General features: G+C 39.9%; 1 long non-coding RNA gene across 1 annotated transcript; it reads right to left on the bottom strand.

Moving 5' to 3' along the window:
• Positions 1 to 10,627: 10,627 nt before the first annotated feature.
• Positions 10,628 to 17,656, bottom strand: LOC119784245. Its single transcript, XR_005280912.1, has 3 exons — positions 17,608 to 17,656; positions 10,906 to 11,034; positions 10,628 to 10,824 (listed from the first exon to the last, which is right to left on the bottom strand). It is a non-coding gene; the product is annotated as an uncharacterized LOC119784245 (long non-coding RNA).
• Between the last annotated feature and the right edge of the window lie 683 nt (positions 17,657 to 18,339).

Below are 18,339 nucleotides of genomic sequence, written 5' to 3'. Positions count from 1 at the left end.
GAGTTTTTCATACTTTTATTTATCTTTTTGATTATTTTTGTTTTTAGTGTGACTTTGTAGCTTTCTCATACTATTTATAACATAATGGAACTCATTTTTTTTTCTGGAAAGCTCTGTGTTTGATTCTTTTTTCGCTGTCTTCACGTGAGGAGCCAACTGTCATGATGGGTTCACTGATGAGACCCAGTTATGCAGAACACCACAGAGACGGAAACAATAGTAAAATTTTAACAAGGTTTATTGTTCACAAGCACATGGAATAATGACTGGAACTGGTTCAGGCCTGGGGACGGGTTCACTGGAGTCTGTGTAGATAACAGAGCAGTTAGCTTTGAGAGCAATGGGGTTTGTTTCTGTGATGTTCAGATCTATACCTTGAGGGTTCCGGTTTGAACTCAGAGAGAGGAGCTGTTGGATCCAGAGAAGGTTTGTTTCAGCAGAGTCCAATAACTGCTTCAGCGTCTTACTTCTGATGAGGGTGCAGACCTTGGCTTTTGGTTCCCAGCTCTTAATCCAGAGCTGCATGGGAAATCCAGAGAAGAGTCTTCGGGTTTGGCTCAGAGGGCAGGCTCGGCAGTCTAAGCTCATCCAGAGCTTACAGAGAAAAACTGGTTTCCTGGAAACAGAGACACAAAGGATTAGAATCCAAGCAGGACTCAAAGAGCTATAAAGATTTCTCAGAAGGTTCTTTGGCTCAGGTGCTAACCAACTAGATTCAACACTGCGGCGTCGAGGCAAGGTCTGAAGACAGCTTTTATAGTGGACCCTCTGATGAGGGGACGAGCCACAGGTGCGTCGCAGGCTCGGCTCAGGAGGATCCACGGCGGACTCTGCTGGAGAGAGGTGGTACTTCTCCAGCTCCCAACACCAACATGTTTGACCAGGCTCCCACTGTTTACACCCGAGACCAGCAATTCACCTTAGGAAACTCTGCTATGCTGCTATGAGTGGACACATATCCCCCCACTAGCTGAGGACGAATAGACCTGGCAGCCATGCGAGAGTCGGGCGATACCCCCTGGAAAGGTGGTATCAACCATACCAACCAACCCGTTTGTCATCATGGTCAAAGTCAGATCGCTCTCTAACAAGGTGGATGAAGTGGCAGCTCTAACTCGCCATGAAAGACGCTACTGAGAGGCTAGCATTGTCTGAGATGTGGCTAACTGTGCTAACAACGGACTTTCATGTAAACATGGATGGATTCCGTCTACTCTGGGTCGACATAACCAGGGAGAGTAGTAAGAAGAGAGGAGGGGGTCGGGCTGTGTTTGTGAACAATAGATGGTGTAACTCTGAACACCTAGCCATTAAAGAGATGCTCTGCAGGAAGGACGTTGAGCTGCTAGCAGTTAGCATGAGGCCCAGCTACCTGCCCCGGGTATTTACACACGTTATTGTGATAGCTGTATATGCAATGTAGGTTTGACCAACCACCCACTTCTCCCATAGTCCAGAACCCCCTGCTGTTACCTTCTCCCTCTTCAACGACTGACTGCTTCACACTTCCCAGCTCTAAACCATCATCCAACCCCCCTACTCCAAAAAATTCCATCACACAGCCCAACTCCCCTGCCATCTTGTCGCTTTCAACAACACATGTGAGGAATGAGCTGCAAAAGATCAAGATGCCAAGGCTGCGGGTCCAGATGGCATCAGCCTCAGGCTTCTGAGATGCTGTGACGGTGAACTGTGGCATCTTGTGCTAAATGTTCAACTTAAGTCTGAGGCTGGGAGAAGTACCACAACTGTCGAAGACCTCTTGTGTGGTACTGGTGACAAAGACAAAACATCCAAAGGACCTCAGCAGCCACAAGCCATTAGTGCTGACTTCACACCTTATGAAGACCTTAAACAGTTGTCTTACATCATCTCTGCCCCCTGGAGAAGACTTCTATGGATCCATTGCAGTTTGCCTACCGTCCTGGGATTGGGGCAGATGATGCCATCATCTTTCTCCAGCACCAAGTTCTGCCTTACCAAGGGAAACCTGGAAGAACTGTCAGGATAATGTTCTTTGATTTCTCCAGTTCTTTCAACACCATCCAGCCAGGACTCCTAAGGGAGAGGTTGGAGCTGTCAGGAGTGGACCAGCAGATGTCCAAATGGATTCTGGACAACCTCACTTGCAATCCACAGTATATGAGGGCACATGGCTGTGTCTCAGATAGGGTGGTTTGCAGTACAGGGGTCCCACAGGGAACAGTGCTGGCACCATTCCTCTTCACCTTGCAGACTTCTCCATCAACTCCCCATGCTGCCATTCTCTGATGATTCTGCAGCCTTCTAGGCTTCTGCATCTGGAACACTGTCAGCTGCATCTTCTTAGCCGATCGGATGGAATCATCCTTATTCTCTGGGCACAGACTGAAGTGTAAAACCAGACATTCCTGCCTTAGACACCCTAGCTGTTACAGCCCACAGGACTGCAGATCAGTTCCACCACTGTTTAAATAAATGCTTTTTAATTATTCGACTCTCTGTCTTGACTGAATTCTGGGTCCTACTTTCTCAGCTATTACGCACTTAGTGTAATGTATGTTGCTTTAAAAAAAATTTTAATCCGATGTATGTACTCTAAAAAGTTTATGTTTACTAAACCAGTTGTAAATGCTAACTGGGTTTATTTATAAGCATGAGCTCAACTGTTCCGTACATTATGTTCATAGAGAGCTGCCTCCACTTATCCATACTTAGGACCGTATCCAGCCCTTGTTCCCAATATTCCAGTTGTTTTAAACTTCCAAATAATTGCTACATCTGTAGTATATGGACACAATTCACTGAATAGTTGTTTTCTTTCTTGTTTGCAGTGCCTGATCTCTGAAGATCAAAACATGTCCTACATTTTTAACTAACTGGGCTCAGCTGGACATTTCAAATTGTTTATTGAAAAGCTTAGTTTCACCTTCTATAAAAAAAAAAAGTGTCTTCTAATCAGGTTATGAGCATCAGGTTTAAAAAATGTATCATCTTCTCTATTGTTTCAGTTATTGATACTATCCAAATCTTTCCTCCAAATGATGCTAATATGGGAGCTATTTTGGTTACATGTTTATGCCCACATTGCTTAGCTGCATGATATGTTTTCCTGTCTTTCTCTTTTTGAGTGGTAAAGCATTGGTTCCTGTGAAATATCATATTCCCACATGAAAAAGAAGAAGTTTTAGATCTTTTTAAGATTAAAGTAAATTAAATGTTTAACATGCCTTTGTGCTACTTCAATAAAAGATGGTGGCAGTCCACAGGATAGTGAGGAATAACCAATGAAGCACTGTGCTAGCCAAATCTTAGGAGAGGGACACATACAGTAAGAAGGAAGAAAATATAAGTAATCGAGGGTGAAGACCAAGATTCAGCCTGTAGGACTTAACAATAGAGACCCTGGCTGCCACTTGTACTAATACAAAGTAGGATAAAGAGCTCAACTCACCCCCGCCTGTTTTGGGTCTGCTTCACCCTGGAATTTCTATTTCTTTTGAAAAATATATATCAGATAAAGAGTTACAATTACTTTGTAGGTTTTCCTACTATTGCTATTTGAGTAACTAAAAATTTAAGCTTTCTTCTATCAGAAAACAAACTGCTTCCTCTAGGTTTACTAAAACAAAGGATCTCAACTACTGCTAGGGTTACACTGCATGTCTGTCTGACAGATTATACCCCCGGTTCCCAGGCAGAACCCAGGATTGGTCTGCAAGTAGCTAGGGATATTTCACAGGAAGAGGTTGGCTAAGAATCTGCTGAAGAAAGCTGGAGTGTGCATGTGTTTTGGGGGAACTGACCAAATGTCACCTTATAATAATTTCAAAGGTGAGTTTGATGTATCTATTTGGCTTCTGTTGACTTAACAAATTCTGTTATCTGTGATCCATGAGCAGGGCAGTTGCAAAACATATTGATTCCCAATGTGTCATTTGTGAAAATATTGCTTAAACCAACCTGTTAGTATGAACTCCAAATCCTGAATCTGTAAAGACTGGGAAAATTGTTTAGGATGGATAGATGGACGGACGGACGGATGGAGGGACGGACGGACAGACGGACGGACGGAACTGCTACCTCCAAAGATCTACAGAAGCTGTAATAAACTTATTTAGTCAGGAATGAAAAAAATTAACACAAGCTCCAGCACAGGCACATTCAACAAAAAATAAAATCCAATATTTGATTAACATTAAAGAGCTGAGAAAAATTCTAAGTGATTTTCAAAGAGTACGCTGCGACTGTGGTGCTAGCAAGAAGATTAAAAGATTACTTTGGAGAAAGTGAGAGCAAAAGATAATTGAAATGGCTTTCTGCCAAGCACATACCAAGTCTGTGGGATATAAAGCCGACTGATGAGGAACAATGCAGGCAAGCAGATCATTGCCTTGTTGGGAGGATAGACAGAGATATTGGAGCTTTACTCAACAACCTGAGGAACTGCTATACTGTATTAAAGTGAAAACTATTGAAAACAATGACAAAATCCTAGAAAGTTCAAAGGCTTAAATACTTAATGAAACAACTCACCGGCAGAGTGATGAAGAGCAGATGGAACATAATGGAATGAAAAGCATAAGATTACACATTATAAACATTTGAACATGATGTGGGCGTGTGAAGAAAGGCCCAATCATAACCTGCATCTTCGGTCATAGTCTAACCTCTGTAGACATTTGATTCTTACATAGAGAATATCCTATGCAGTCTAGACTCATCAACAATGAATTAGCCCTTTAACTAAGCTTCAGACTTTAAGGTACATATTAGATAACAGCAGCAAAACCTAATTTTCTTGCAGTAGTAACAATAATACATATCACCCCCGGCCACCCATTCCTATTTACTGGGCACACCAGTAACAAAAAAGTAATCTCAATCTTATTGCCCTTTGCTAATACTACCTTGTATAGGAAAGCCACATCATCGCAAAGGAGTTAGCAAAGGTGGCTGAATAAAAAAAAACCTCCCAAAGCCTTAGACTTTTCCTTTTACCTAACAATGAAGGAACATGTATACATATATAGAGCTTTCTGTCTTTAATATAAGGTGTAAAAGTTTAACCTTTTTTTAATGATGCATTAAACATATAGTGGGAAAACTCCCACCCTCGAGGATCCTGCTGAGGGTGTAGAGCTGATCCAGTGTTCCACGGCCAGGACGAAAACCACACTGCTCCTCCTGAACCCAAGATTCGACTATCCGACTGACCCTCATTTCCAGTCTACATGTGTTTTGTGGATCTGGAGAAGGCATTCCACCGTGTCCTTCGGGGGGTCCTGTGGGGGGTACTCAGGGAGTATGGAGCACTGTGCCCTTTAATAAGGGATGTTAGGTCTCTGTATGACCGGTTTTAGAGCCTGATCCGCATTGCCGGCAGTAAGTCGGACTCGTTTCTGGTAAGGGTTGGATTCTGCCAAGGTTGCCCTTTGTTACCAATCCTGCTCATTACTTTTATGGACAGAATTTCAAGGTGCAGCCAAGGTGTTGAGGGGATCTATTTTGCTGGCCTTAGGACGGCGTCTCTATTATTTGCAGATGGTGTGGTTCTATTGGCTTCATCCGGTTGTGATCTATAGCTCTCACTGGAGAGGTTCACAGCCGAGTGTGAAGCGGCCGGGATGAGGATCAGTGCCTCCAAATCCAAGACCATGGTCTTGGAGCGGGAGATTGATAGGGGGATTGGTGCGGCGTCTGCTATGAAGCGGGCACTGTACCGGTCTGTTGTTGTGAATAGAGAGCTGAGCCAAAAAGCAAAGCTCAATTTACTGGTTGATCTATGTTTCTACTCTTTTCTATGGTCATGAGCTTTGGGTCATGACCGAAAGAACGAGATCCAGGGTACAAGTGGCTGAAATTAGTTTTCTCTGTAGTTTGTGTTGGCTCTCCCTTAGAATTTGGGTGAGGAGCTAAGTAATCAAGGGATGACTCAGAGTAGAGCCGCTGCTCCTTCTCATTGAGAGCAGCCAGTTGAGGTGGCTTGGGCATCTGGTTAGGATGCCTCCTGGACGTCTCCCTGGTGAGGTGTTCCAGTCACGTCCCACCAGGAGGAGGCCCAGGGGGGACCCAGGACATGCTGGGGGGACTATATTTCTTGGCTAGCCTGGTGCCATCGTGGGATTCCCCTGGAGGAGCAGGCCCAAGTGGCTGGGGAGAGGGATGTCTGAGCCTCCCTAATGAAGCTGCTACCCCGCGACCTGACCCCGGATAAGCGGAAGAGGATGGATGGATGGATGGATGGATGGATGGATGGATGGATGGATGAACATATAGTGTTTTACTATATTGAAAATTTCTCCACAGATTCATGGCTCTACACATGAGAGCAACTTCCTCTGGACAAGACTGTGCTGTCCACCTACACCTTAAGGAAAAAGGATATTCGTTATATTTTGGACAAAGAGGTGGTTTGATAGGGGTTTGAAAGAAGCCATTTACGTCAAGAGGGAAAAAACAACCTTAAAAAGAGGGGGTGGATTCAGGTTTCAGCTCTCGAAAACCTATAACACAGTGTTAGAGTTTATTCCCTCCCACCATCACATCAATCCTCATCGCCATGCAGGTGCTCAAACATTGAGCCTGTTAAGCTAAAAACAACCCTAACGACTCCCAATTACTAAGGTGTTGACCCGTTTTTCTGTTTAATTTTCATGTTTTCTAAGCCATAACAAGGCTTTTGTTGGGCTACTCTATAAAGCCTGGAATACAACGCTACACCAAGCATTTTGAATTGAGAACGTTTTCTGAATTGGAAGCAAAACGTCTTCAAACTTAGAAAACAAAGTCCAGTGGTTTAGTTTTTTTACTTTTTTGGAATATAGTGCAGCACAAAACTTCCATCCACCGCAACAGCGTGCTCCCACACATATAAACAAACATGCCGCAGGCACCTTGAGGTTTTCATGTGCCAGGCCATTCCTCTAGGGTGACTTAGTTGTGCTTTTAAGTGCTGAGATCAAAGAAATCTGTACGGGTGTACAAATTAGCTAAAGGGCTGGGGAAGTTGTAGCTGTCATGAGCTTGATAACCAGGCTGTAAAGCAAGGCCATGTGCAGACTTAATAACTTCTCCCTGACCCCTGTTTGTTTCCTCGCTAACACAAAAAAGGGAAAAACATGCAAATATCCAACAAACACACAGCAAACAAGCAAACAGCAGCCCCGCTTTCAAACACTACAGTTGTACAAACACATTTAAATACAAATATATTCTCTCATAATAGCAAGTGAAGGTTATGACATTTTCCAAGCAGCTACACTGTTATAGTGATATTATTATTATGTTTTTTTTTCAGCACAAGTGGCACTGACCTCTAGCTGGGAAGAAGGTCACAGGTGACTGGTTATGATACTTCTTACAGTCGGTCAAGGAGGCAACATGAAGAGTGGGCAATGCATTATAAGTCGAAGTTTGAAATACCACACATGGCACTTGAATCATATCTAGTGATTGCGTACCTCTCTCATACTGTGCATCATCATTCCAGCACTGGATTTCTATATTACACCGAGATAGCACTGTTCCTGAAAGTAAAGAGTAACAGAAGCTTTACCAAAAAAAAAACGGGTATCAATTTTCTTTGAAGATGTGTGTAATTTACTGCATTACTCATCATCACTCAACAAGATATGTTTATATCAAAAATATCATGTTCATTAAACAGCTTAGAGACTGTTATGATCCTGTTTATGACCAAAGGAGTTGCAGCTGATTACAGGAAGTTAAGCAAATTATGACAACAAAGTGATGTTTTACTTTGACTTGTGATTGAACTCTGTTGTAAGATTTTAATTTACTTTTTTATAAACTTTTTTTATAAACACAAATGAGGGTGTATCGATATTGTTAGACCAATATGCAGATGATCAATGTGCTCTATTATGTAAGAAGATTAAAGATACATTCTTAAAAAAATTTGCCAAAAATTCTAATTAATTTAAAAAAGAGAAGACATTTGAATTGTAATCCAAGTTTTAAGCATTAGGTTAGGGACCTGAATAATTTGCAGTTTTGATTTATGCACTGAAAGTGTGTGAACATTAGTGTTGCCCCCCAATGTAAGGTCAAAAGCTATCACCCATAGATCAGTCAGAGGTAATTCATTTAAATACACTGTTGATCTTTTTGCTCCTTTTGCCTTTTCATAGTTTTGCAGGTTTGGTAATGTTGTGTCTAGCTTATTTAACTATGAAACAATACAGATTTCCAATGCAGAACTTTTATAGTGACCAAGCGTCAATTCTAATTTTAGAAATTTTTTATATGTTGAATTTTAGATTTTTTTTTGTCCGCACCATCAACACCAAGTTAAATTCCTTGTAAGTGCAAACCTACTTGGAAATAAACTTAATTCTGATTATAATTTTAATCAGAAAAGAAATATTGCCAACATATGAGGAATTTGTTACTGAGGGCTACATGTAGGCAAACAAGCAGTTGACATAAATAACTTTGGAAATATAAACATTTGGATTAAACAAATGCAAGTTCCATAGGAATGTTATGAGAATAGAGAAAAATAGTGTAACTTTTTGGAGAGGAAAACTACATAAAGAAATTGTGTAACATTAAAAATATTAAATGAATTTAAAAAGTATTGTATAAACATGTGCTCTTTGTATTTTCTTTGTTTTTTTCTTTTTTTTTTCCATCCAGAAGGTCAGTGGGGGTCAAGACCTTGTTAATGAGGATAGTTGTTGTGTTGCCTTTTTGGGTGTGACGTCAGTTACAGTTGATGGTATTTTCTTGAATTCCAGCAGCCAGGGATCCCACCAAGTATAAATACTCAGAGACAAAACAAACTTGAAAGCAAGAGCAAATGCATCGGTTCTTGCAGAGTAGCTTTACCTGCACCCCCCTTACTTCTGGAGGTGTAGAGTAAGAAAATGAAGATTGCATCCAATTCCCCTACCTGCAGACAGGATGAGCAGTGGTAGCAGCAGCATACCAGATGGTGATGGAGGAGAGGATGGTAGAGTGCATCCCTCTGCACCATCACTGTCTTTAGCAGTTGGAACGTTTTCATCTGCTGCAGGAAGTACATCCTCCACTGTGACTTCTTGGAGGGAGAGATGATGTTCATAATGATGCCCTGGAAGCTGAAAGAGTCCACAGTAATGTCTGGAGAGTCACACAGAATGATGGGGCAGGGTGGGATCTTTCTGTTGTCTATGACCATTTCCACTGTTTTCAGAGGTCGGTCAGAGCTTCGGTTCAAGACTGTTCTGACTGCATCAAGCCTCAAGATGATCAGTCATCCACCTTAATGTGGATACATCCCCCCAGAGTTGAGCCTAATAGAAGTGGTGTCATTCACAAAGTTCATGAGCTTGATGGATTGGTGAATGTACACTAAAAAAAATTGGAGCACCATTTCCTTAGAAAAAGCTACGGAAAGCTTCTTTGTAAATTTGACTCATTAAAGTCTAAATTAATTTTACTTACTGAGAAGAGTAGATTTAAAAAACAAACTCAAGTAAATAGTTTCTCTCTCTCTTTCTCTTACATATTTTTAAAAAGTACATTTTTTGTTGCTCTTAGCAACAAAATATGTACTTTTTTTTGCTAGTAAATTTTACGCAACTCATATTTTGTTCATTTCAAAACTAAGGCTTTTTCTTTGCTTTATTCTTAATTCATAGTTAAGTAAATTATATTCAACTAATCTAAATCTCAACTGCATACTTTTCATAGTTCTTCATTTTCAATACATATAACTCATTCAATAAAACTCATTAAAATATCATAACATTCTAAACTTGCATGATAGTACACAATATTTTCTGTCATGCAGGAAAAAAGGTGCCAAGTTTATTCCTAATATCTAAATACATCTGTCTAAATACATCTGAACTTATATAGATTGTTTCTTTAATACTATTTGGTAAGATTGATCAAATGTCTTTTGATTGATATTGTCATGATCTTGGTGCTTTTGACTGGCTTGATTGCTAATCCCATTCATCTGCCTAGCTCTGCCCAGTTTCTCATCACAGTTCATCTGTCAATTGTTCAAGTCTCTATTTAACCTGCCTGCTTCCAGTCATAGGTGTCAGATTATTCGAGCCTTTAGTGAGAGTCTTCTAGCGAGTAGTATTTTTTTCTGATTGCCTGATCCTGACCCGTTCTGCCTTGAGACCTCTGAGTCTGCCTGTTCCTGTTCTGATCGGTTTGCCTGACCTGTCTTCAGACTCCTGTTAAATTCTGGATGACCCTGGAATTACTTCCTGACACGACCTGGATTTCTCTTCAGTACTTCTTAAGGATTATGATCTTCGGGCCCAGACTACTGTGAACCTCTGTGACGCTGGCCCTGGCTTCGTCCTCTGGATTGTCCTGCCTTCCCTCTCCATGGACTGAACTTTAAGACCAGGTTAGTGACTCACATGTTTATAATCATCCTCTGCCAGATTGATGTGGTCACTAACCACAGGGGTTTCTGCCTTACACGCCCTTAATGCCCACTGCTAAACCATCATTTTAAACTAAATGCTTTTTGAAAAAACTGTCTGTCTGCCTTGAATTTACAAATTAAAAATTTAATTAACAAATTAAATATAAGTAATACATTAACAGTGTCATTTTGAAGTAAAGGCAGTTACATGACAATTTAAAGTAAATCTTAAATAAAAACTAGGTTAATATTTACAGTTCCCAAAAGTCCATTTTCTCAGTGTAGGTGCAGCTGATTGTATACAGGAAGAGAGCAGAGAGGAACTAGTGCTGATGGTCCAGGATTGAGAGACCAGCTCACAGCTTACAGTTGTGCTTCCCAGCATAGGTTCCTGTGGTGTTCAGGCGCTGCAGAATGTTACTGCATTTTCTACAGACTTGTTGTCTCTGTAGGCGAAAGTAGATCAAGAAATTGGGTCTGTAATGGATTTAAGGTGGTCAGCACAAACACTCAAAGGGCTTCATTACCACAAAGGTCAGGGCGATGGGTCTGAAGTCATGTAGTCCTTTGGTCCTTAAATTTCTTGGGAACAGGAGTGCTGGAGGCTTTGAAGCAGGCTGGCATATGGCATGTCTCCAGTGAGGTGTTAAAAATGTCTGTGAACACAGGAGACAGCTGATTAGCAAAGAAAATTAATTAATTTTCAGTTATTTATTAATGATCTAGTTTAAGAAAATGTACTTTTGCGATTTCAACAGATGATGTGTTTCTGAAAGATATATACATATATATATTTTAGATCAAGACTTACAAGATGTTACATTTTGTAAGAGTCAGTCCCAAAAGATAATTGAAACCATAATCTGTATAGAAATGTGCAACAGGCAACATACAATTTCACTCATTTTAAATGAGGTTTAAAATGGATACTAACACACAGATGGAGACATTTTAATATTCTTATTGTGGTTGCAAAGTCTTTAAATGACAGATGATGGTGAAATTCGAAATATTTGTGAAATTGTAAGTGATTTTAATGTAAGTGATTGAAAAGTGATTTTTTTTCACAAGTTGCGGTTCATCAAAGGAGTAGGTGGAATAGAGTGACTGAAATCTTTGTGGGGTTTCACGACTTCTCCTTTGAACATTTAATGATCCTGTTTATTTTTGTAGTAGAGCCGCAAAGTATAAAGACCTATGGATTTTTCAACACTTACACTTTGACACAGAAAATATAATGAGATGTGTAATATTTTGGTTCTAAAATGTTTATTTTCAGTGTTTTTTAAAGCAACTGATTTATTTTCTTTCACTTTAAAGTTTTTTTTAAGGGAGAGGAAACAACAGGCAAAATCGATCAGCAAAAAAAATAAATCCTCACTGAGGGAAAAGTCAGCAACAAACTCCAGAATCCTTGGTTTTATATTTTAACAATCAAACCAAAAGGTTTAAAGAGCCGTACTGTTAAGTTTACTTTGTTTTTGTTGTTTTTTTTCTACATTATAATAACCCGTAGAAGTAAAATGCTTTGAAACTTTTGGCTTCATCTGAAAAATATCACATAAAAATGTACCCTCTAATTGCAAAGATATAAAGTTACATCACATGAGAAGTGGATACTTCAAAAAAGGCAACTTAAAGGAATAGTACACCCAAAACATGATTAGCCTTGATTTTCTACACACCCCCATGCTGAACAACACTCTGGAGTACTTTTTTGATATCTCAAATGCATCTGGAGATCTGGGAGGCTTCTTGCTGTCTGCTGACATTCAAATAATGGAGGTCTGTGGCGCCCGAGGCAGAAAGGTCCATAAAAGTCCACAAAAAACGTGTCAATATTCCTCCATACTGCTCGTCCAATGTATTCCAAGTGTCCTGAGTGGGTAGCATCCAGAATTTACTCGAAACAAAGTCATTTAGAATGTTTTTAGAGCATAAACAGTAGTGTATAGGATTTCCTAAAAGCGCGTTCACGAGTCTATGGAAACCGCGGCAGACCAAACCAGACGAAAGTGCGCATTCAGCATCTGCTCTGCCGATAATGCAAGCGTAGAAGAATAAATGTGCTGTTTACCTGTGCAAAGAAAGAAACAACGAAAGAAAAATGTCTGAGGACTTCTGTGTTGAGGAAGAGCATGAGTTCTTTGCAGAGCTGAATGCGCACTTTCGTCTGGTTTGGTCTGCCGCGGTTTCCGTAGACTCGGGAACGCGCTTTTAGGAAATCCTATACACTACTGTTTATGCTCTAAAAACATTCTAAATGACTTCGTTTTGAGTAAATTATGGACGCTACCCACTCAGGACACTTGGAATACATTGGACGAGCAGTATGGAGGAATATTGACACGTTTTTTGTGGACTTTTATGGACCTTTCTGCCTCGGGCACCATAGACCTCCATTATTTGAATGTCAGCAGACAGCAAGAAGCCTCCCAGATCTCCAGATGCATTTGAGATATCAAAAAAGTACTCCAGAGTGTTGTTCAGCATGGGGGTGAGTAGAAAATGAAGGCTAATCATGTTTTGGGTGTACTATTCCTTTAAGCTTAGGTGGTAGAAGATATAGCGTTTAAATTTTGTGTGAATCCATTTACCAGAATACCACAGCGAATGTTGATGGTGTGACTTTGCACCTTTTTTCATGGGCTCCACTTTGGCCGGCACAGCTCCACTTAGCCTGTTTTTGTCTTTTACTAGCTTTGGCCTTCTTGGTACTGTGACCCATTGGGTCTGCTCACATGATGTGAACAGACTGCTGTTCACTGATTCGTCAATGCTATAGTCTCCCCTAAGAGTCCATAAGCAGATAAACAGCCACAGTTTTCCAAACTCACCACTCTACAAGCCTTAGGAATCCCCAGTGCAACAATAAAGTCCACCAGGGGTTATATAATGCAGTCTTCTGTGTATCGTAGGAGACTGCAGCATTCAGCAGCAGCTTGACAGGGCAACAGGAAACCAGGTGTTTGGCGAGGTAGCAGAGAGGCATGGGTTTTACTGCACGTGGTGGCAGTGCCAGGAAAAGCTCAAAAGCGCAGCACATGACGGTGAGAGCAGTGGGTCAATGGAGATTATGCCGAGTGGAGGGAGGTTGAGTGGAGGGGGGCTGTGCTGTCTTGGAAATATGTATTCATATTCAAAAATAGTGGTCATCTGACCAAGATGTGTGTTACTGAAGGAATAAAATAGTGCAAAGAGAGTGTATATTTGAAAAAAGGAAAATGTATTTTTATTTTTATGAAATTTGCTATTTTACAACCGTCTTACAATTTTTTTTAAATTGCTTAGCATTTTTACTCATAGTTTTTCGATCACATTATGTATCAATACGCCTGAGGCTGCCTTAAAACGATACTTTTACTCTGTCAGACTAAAGGCTGGTTTATACTCAGAAACCAGGTCGTCTTGTGTGTGTGTGTCGCAGTTAACGCAAATATGCCCCCACCCCTTCCGCAGACACTCTGGCACACCTCTTTAAAATTGTAGGAGTTTGCCGCAGTGAGCTTATTGCAGGTATGAAGCAGATATTTTTGATTTATGCCCAAATGTGAAGGTGGTCTGCGCTATATTATTCCACGCCACAACACAAGACGGACACAAGAGGCTGGGGCGTATCTGCGTTAACTGTGACACACACCTAGATGACCTGGTTTCTAAGCATAAACCAGCCTTTAAACCTGTGGGTAATATTAAAATTAGTCTAAAACCTTAATCCACTAGAGGTATGCAAGTTTTTTTAATCAACCATATGCACAGTAATGTGTGTCAGAGGAATAGGCAAAGCTGGAGTATTTGCTCAGCACCATTCATACAAAGAAGTTTAATTCAAATAGTTTTTCAAAGAGCATTGTAATTCAGTGTAAAAGTAGACATGCACGTACATGAAAAAATGTATTTCAAATTAAACTAGTATAAAGGTAAAGTTTGTCAAAATTAGTTAATTTTCTCTGTTGAGTATAAGCTGCTGAAACATTGTTAATTATTGTAAATAAGCAGTTTGTTTTTAGAACAAATGCAGTCATCCTGAGTATGTTTGTTATACAGATCAACCTAATGGACCCAAGACAAACAATCAAAAGTACTCATGGCTCATCTATGTCATTTTAAAGTGGAAGGGTAAAAAACATAATACAAACCTGAAGTATGGCATGCATTTTTATTCAAACTTTTGTTTACTTCTGGAGAGTGGTGGCCTGGTGGTTAGGGCATTGCGCTTGGGTCCCAGAGGTTTTGATTTCAAGCCCCACTCCCACGGACTTCCACTCTGGGTCCCTAAGCAAGATCCTTAACCCCCCATTGCTCCCAAAGGGGATGGGTTAAATGCAGAAGGAATCATTTAGTCTCTTTGTACTTGTGACACTGTAATGACAATAAAAGTTAAATTTTATCTTGTAAACACTAAGTCCCTCTTGCAACAATATGCAGTCACAGAACCTTAGTCCCAATTGAAATCCTGTCAATGTGTAGCCAAACCATCTTAATCTCCCCCTTGTTTATACTTGAGTACAGAGTAACAGAGCATTGCATAATTTAAGACTTGTTAATGCAGTTTGTGTTTAATGTTAGATGTCAGAGTTGCTGTTAGGTTTAGGATTAATCCAATGAAACCATATAAGTGTTAATATTCAATCTAATAAAGGACTGACAGTGGTAGTGGGCTTGTAAATTACAATCATGGCTGAATATTTTCCCATAAATGACATGTACGCTATACATGTCTGACAAGGCTAGACTATTACATTTTTTATTAACAAAAATCTAAATCTAAAAATATCTAAATCTCTCTTTTTTAATTATAAACAAGTAGCCAGTTCATAGATCCAGGTTAAATTCTCCATCATCCTCTTGTTAAAAACAACTGTTGTTTGTATGCCTAATCTCCCTAGTTGATTTTATTTGATTTGTTAAAGGTTTTGTGTGTCAGCATTAAACTTTAATAGTATGTTTACCGCCATTAGAATTGAAGTCATCCTCTCATCACTTATTTTCAATTTTCTTTTTTTTTTTTTTTCTCCTCTCTTGTTGTCTCCCCATCCACCCCAGGCGCATTGTAGTACAAAGTGAACAGCAGCGGCCCCCTCGTATCTGTGCTTGGGCATCACTGCAGCGTGGCATCTCTGCTCAGCGAGCAGAAGGGGGAGATTATTCTGTGCTGACATCAAAGGAGGTTTGTCTAACTTGGGCCTGGCGTTTTGCTGGTAGAGCAGGCCCTTGGTGCAGCCTCTCCGTTCTTATCTCTCCCCCACAGACTCTCTTTGCTTTCTGCTGTAGCACAGCTGGCTCCCGGTAACACTGATGCATAAATTCGGGGTTCTATACAGTCTAACGTGCACACAAACACCAGTTCCTGTTCCCCTTGTATGAAACACACAAAGACACACAACACTGAGGCAGCTCTTTTTCTTCTGATATTAGTAGAATTTGTTCTGCTGAGCGAGTATCTCTGTCTTCCTTCTCCAGCTTTTGCTGATAGGTGAACCTGGTTCAGTGAATACTTGAAATGGATTAGGGAAAACGGATTATCGCAGGACAGATGATTAGAAAAAGAAGTCTATGTGTGAAAATGATGCTTAGTCTTTACTTTGTGCATTAAAAAGCTTCATTCAGAGGAGACAAGTAAACATTATTTAACCCCAGCTGAGTCATATTTGGTTTTATTTTTAATAACTAACTTCACTTTATAAGCTGGGACTCAGTGGTAGTTTCTCACCAAACAGTGTTCCTCTGCCTTACAAACTTTATCCTGTTCACACTTTGCACTAATCCCAGAAACTGTGCAAGCATAGCTTTACAATGTAGGGCAATTTCGAAGGTCGGTTTAAAGTGTGAAAACCCACACATCACCTAACAGAAAAATTGTAGAAAAGATTTCGATGAGAGAAACTGTATTTGCTTTGGGAATATCGTGCTGCTTTTGTTGCTGCTTAATGTTTCCGGTAACAAATTGTGATTCAATCTATTATAACACGTCTAGACTTTTATTACCAAATATAGTAATAGATCTTAAAAATCATTTTTAGTCAGCATTACCCATTGTCTTTTAGGCAATCCCTACAGTAATTTCATTATGTTGTTTGTAATGATTTCTGCTTGACTCCAGGGCAGTCAATCTATATATCTTTTCTGCAACAAAGCCCCTCCCCCCAGTATTCTTTTTTTCCCAGCTTGTATTGTCATTAAACTCTCACAAGTACAGAGCAACGAAATGAAATCTCTGCATTTAACCCATCCCCTTGGGGAGCAGTGGGCTGCCATTGTGCAGCGCCCAGGGAGCAGTCTAGGGTTAAGGGTGTTTTTGCTCAGAGTGGCAGTCTGTGAAAGTGCGGCTTGAATTCAGAAGCTCAGGATTCCTAGCTCTGTGCCCTAACCACTAGGCTGCCACTCCCCAAATAACACCAGGTATAGTGGCTGCAAAGTGGAATGTAAAAATAGGTTATAGAAATCTGTTTATTTTTGGTAAAGGCTTTCAGTGTCTATGTTTTCAAGCTCTTCTTACTATCACCCTAATCTTATGCTCCCTCTAACATCTCTCTGTCATATTCAGTTCAGGTCTAATTCTGGACCATCCCAAAATATTAAATTTAGTCAGAAAACAAAACCATGTAGGTTAAATTGCATATGATTCATTAGATTTGTAGATTCATAAGAAATGTATTAATAACTAACTTACTACTACTAATACTAATCATTTATCAAAGTACACACCACCTGTCATACTTTTCATTAGTATTTACTTCCAATATACACATGCAGCAAAACCCCTACGGTATTTGAAAAACACTTTAGAGGTTTTTTAAGATGGAATTAGTTTGTGATGAGGACAAATATGACAAATATGTAGGTAGTTTTGGTTTTCAGGTATCAACTGTTCTGTCTTTATGAATATTCTGCTCAGCTGTAGAGGGGGATTGTCATCTATACCATCACCATTATTTCAGAAACCTTGAGAAAAGTATTAACTACCAGGAGTTGCACTGTATGTTTTTAAAAGTTAGAAATAATTAAAATATGAAACAAACTGTGCTCTAGTTGTATGTACAGACATCAGGTGTGCAAAATCTCTACTGACATATGAGCGTGAAATTCTGCACGTATGTATATGCTATGGTGACATTACACATTACTGAGTCAGTGGAAGCAGAAATAATGTGCATTAAAGTATACTTAGAAAGCATGTCAGGATCTCCAAAATGTTTCATTAAGCAAACAAATCATCTTAAAATTACCCCATTGTGTCAATCCAAGTTAGGAATGATTCTCCATGTCTAGTCTGCCCTTCAAGACCCAAACTGGGAGGAATTAGGAAAAAGAAATATGCATTTGAAATTGGTTATCATTTTATCTGATGGTTGATAAACAAATTACTGAGAAGAAGTGACGTTTATTTGCCATCAGAGTTTAAAAACAAAAGAGCAGCTAGTTTTGAGAGAAGGCCTTTATAAAAGGAGAGAATAGCTGTTCGATAAACTACTATGCAAAATAATGTCTCCTCACAGAAAATGTAAACAAGTGAGGAAGACTTAGACTTTACCACAAACATTATAAACAGCTTGCAGACACAACGAGTGATTATCAATATCTAATACAAACTATCACAAGCTTACAATTCAACTTGAATCTACTCAAACTAAGGATTTTACCTCATTAACTCCCATCTTTCTCCTTTTTGTTCTTAAGTGTCTAACCTCGGCTGGAACCCTTTTGCTTTCTCCACTTCACCATCTTGTCCTGCTGGATTCCACTACCTCTCCTTCTCAGTCTTTGGTTGTTTTTGTTTTGTTTTATTGCCAAAAACTAGACTTTCCCATTAAAAAGTTGATGTCAGCCTCCAAGAAAATGTATCCTATTATCAGGTTCGCTTTGATGCGTGTTCATGTACAAATCAACCATTAACTCGACAAACCCAAAATCATCCAACACTTCACAGTATATGGTGAATGCAACCCCCACCCAACTGC

Source organism: Cyprinodon tularosa, unplaced genomic scaffold, assembly GCF_016077235.1.
Source record: "Cyprinodon tularosa strain WSP-4 unplaced genomic scaffold, ASM1607723v1 ctg106, whole genome shotgun sequence".
Taxonomy (NCBI): Eukaryota; Metazoa; Chordata; class Actinopteri; order Cyprinodontiformes; family Cyprinodontidae; genus Cyprinodon; species Cyprinodon tularosa.
The sequence above is the reverse complement of the archived record's forward strand: the minus strand, read 5'-3'. Positions and strand labels throughout refer to the sequence as shown.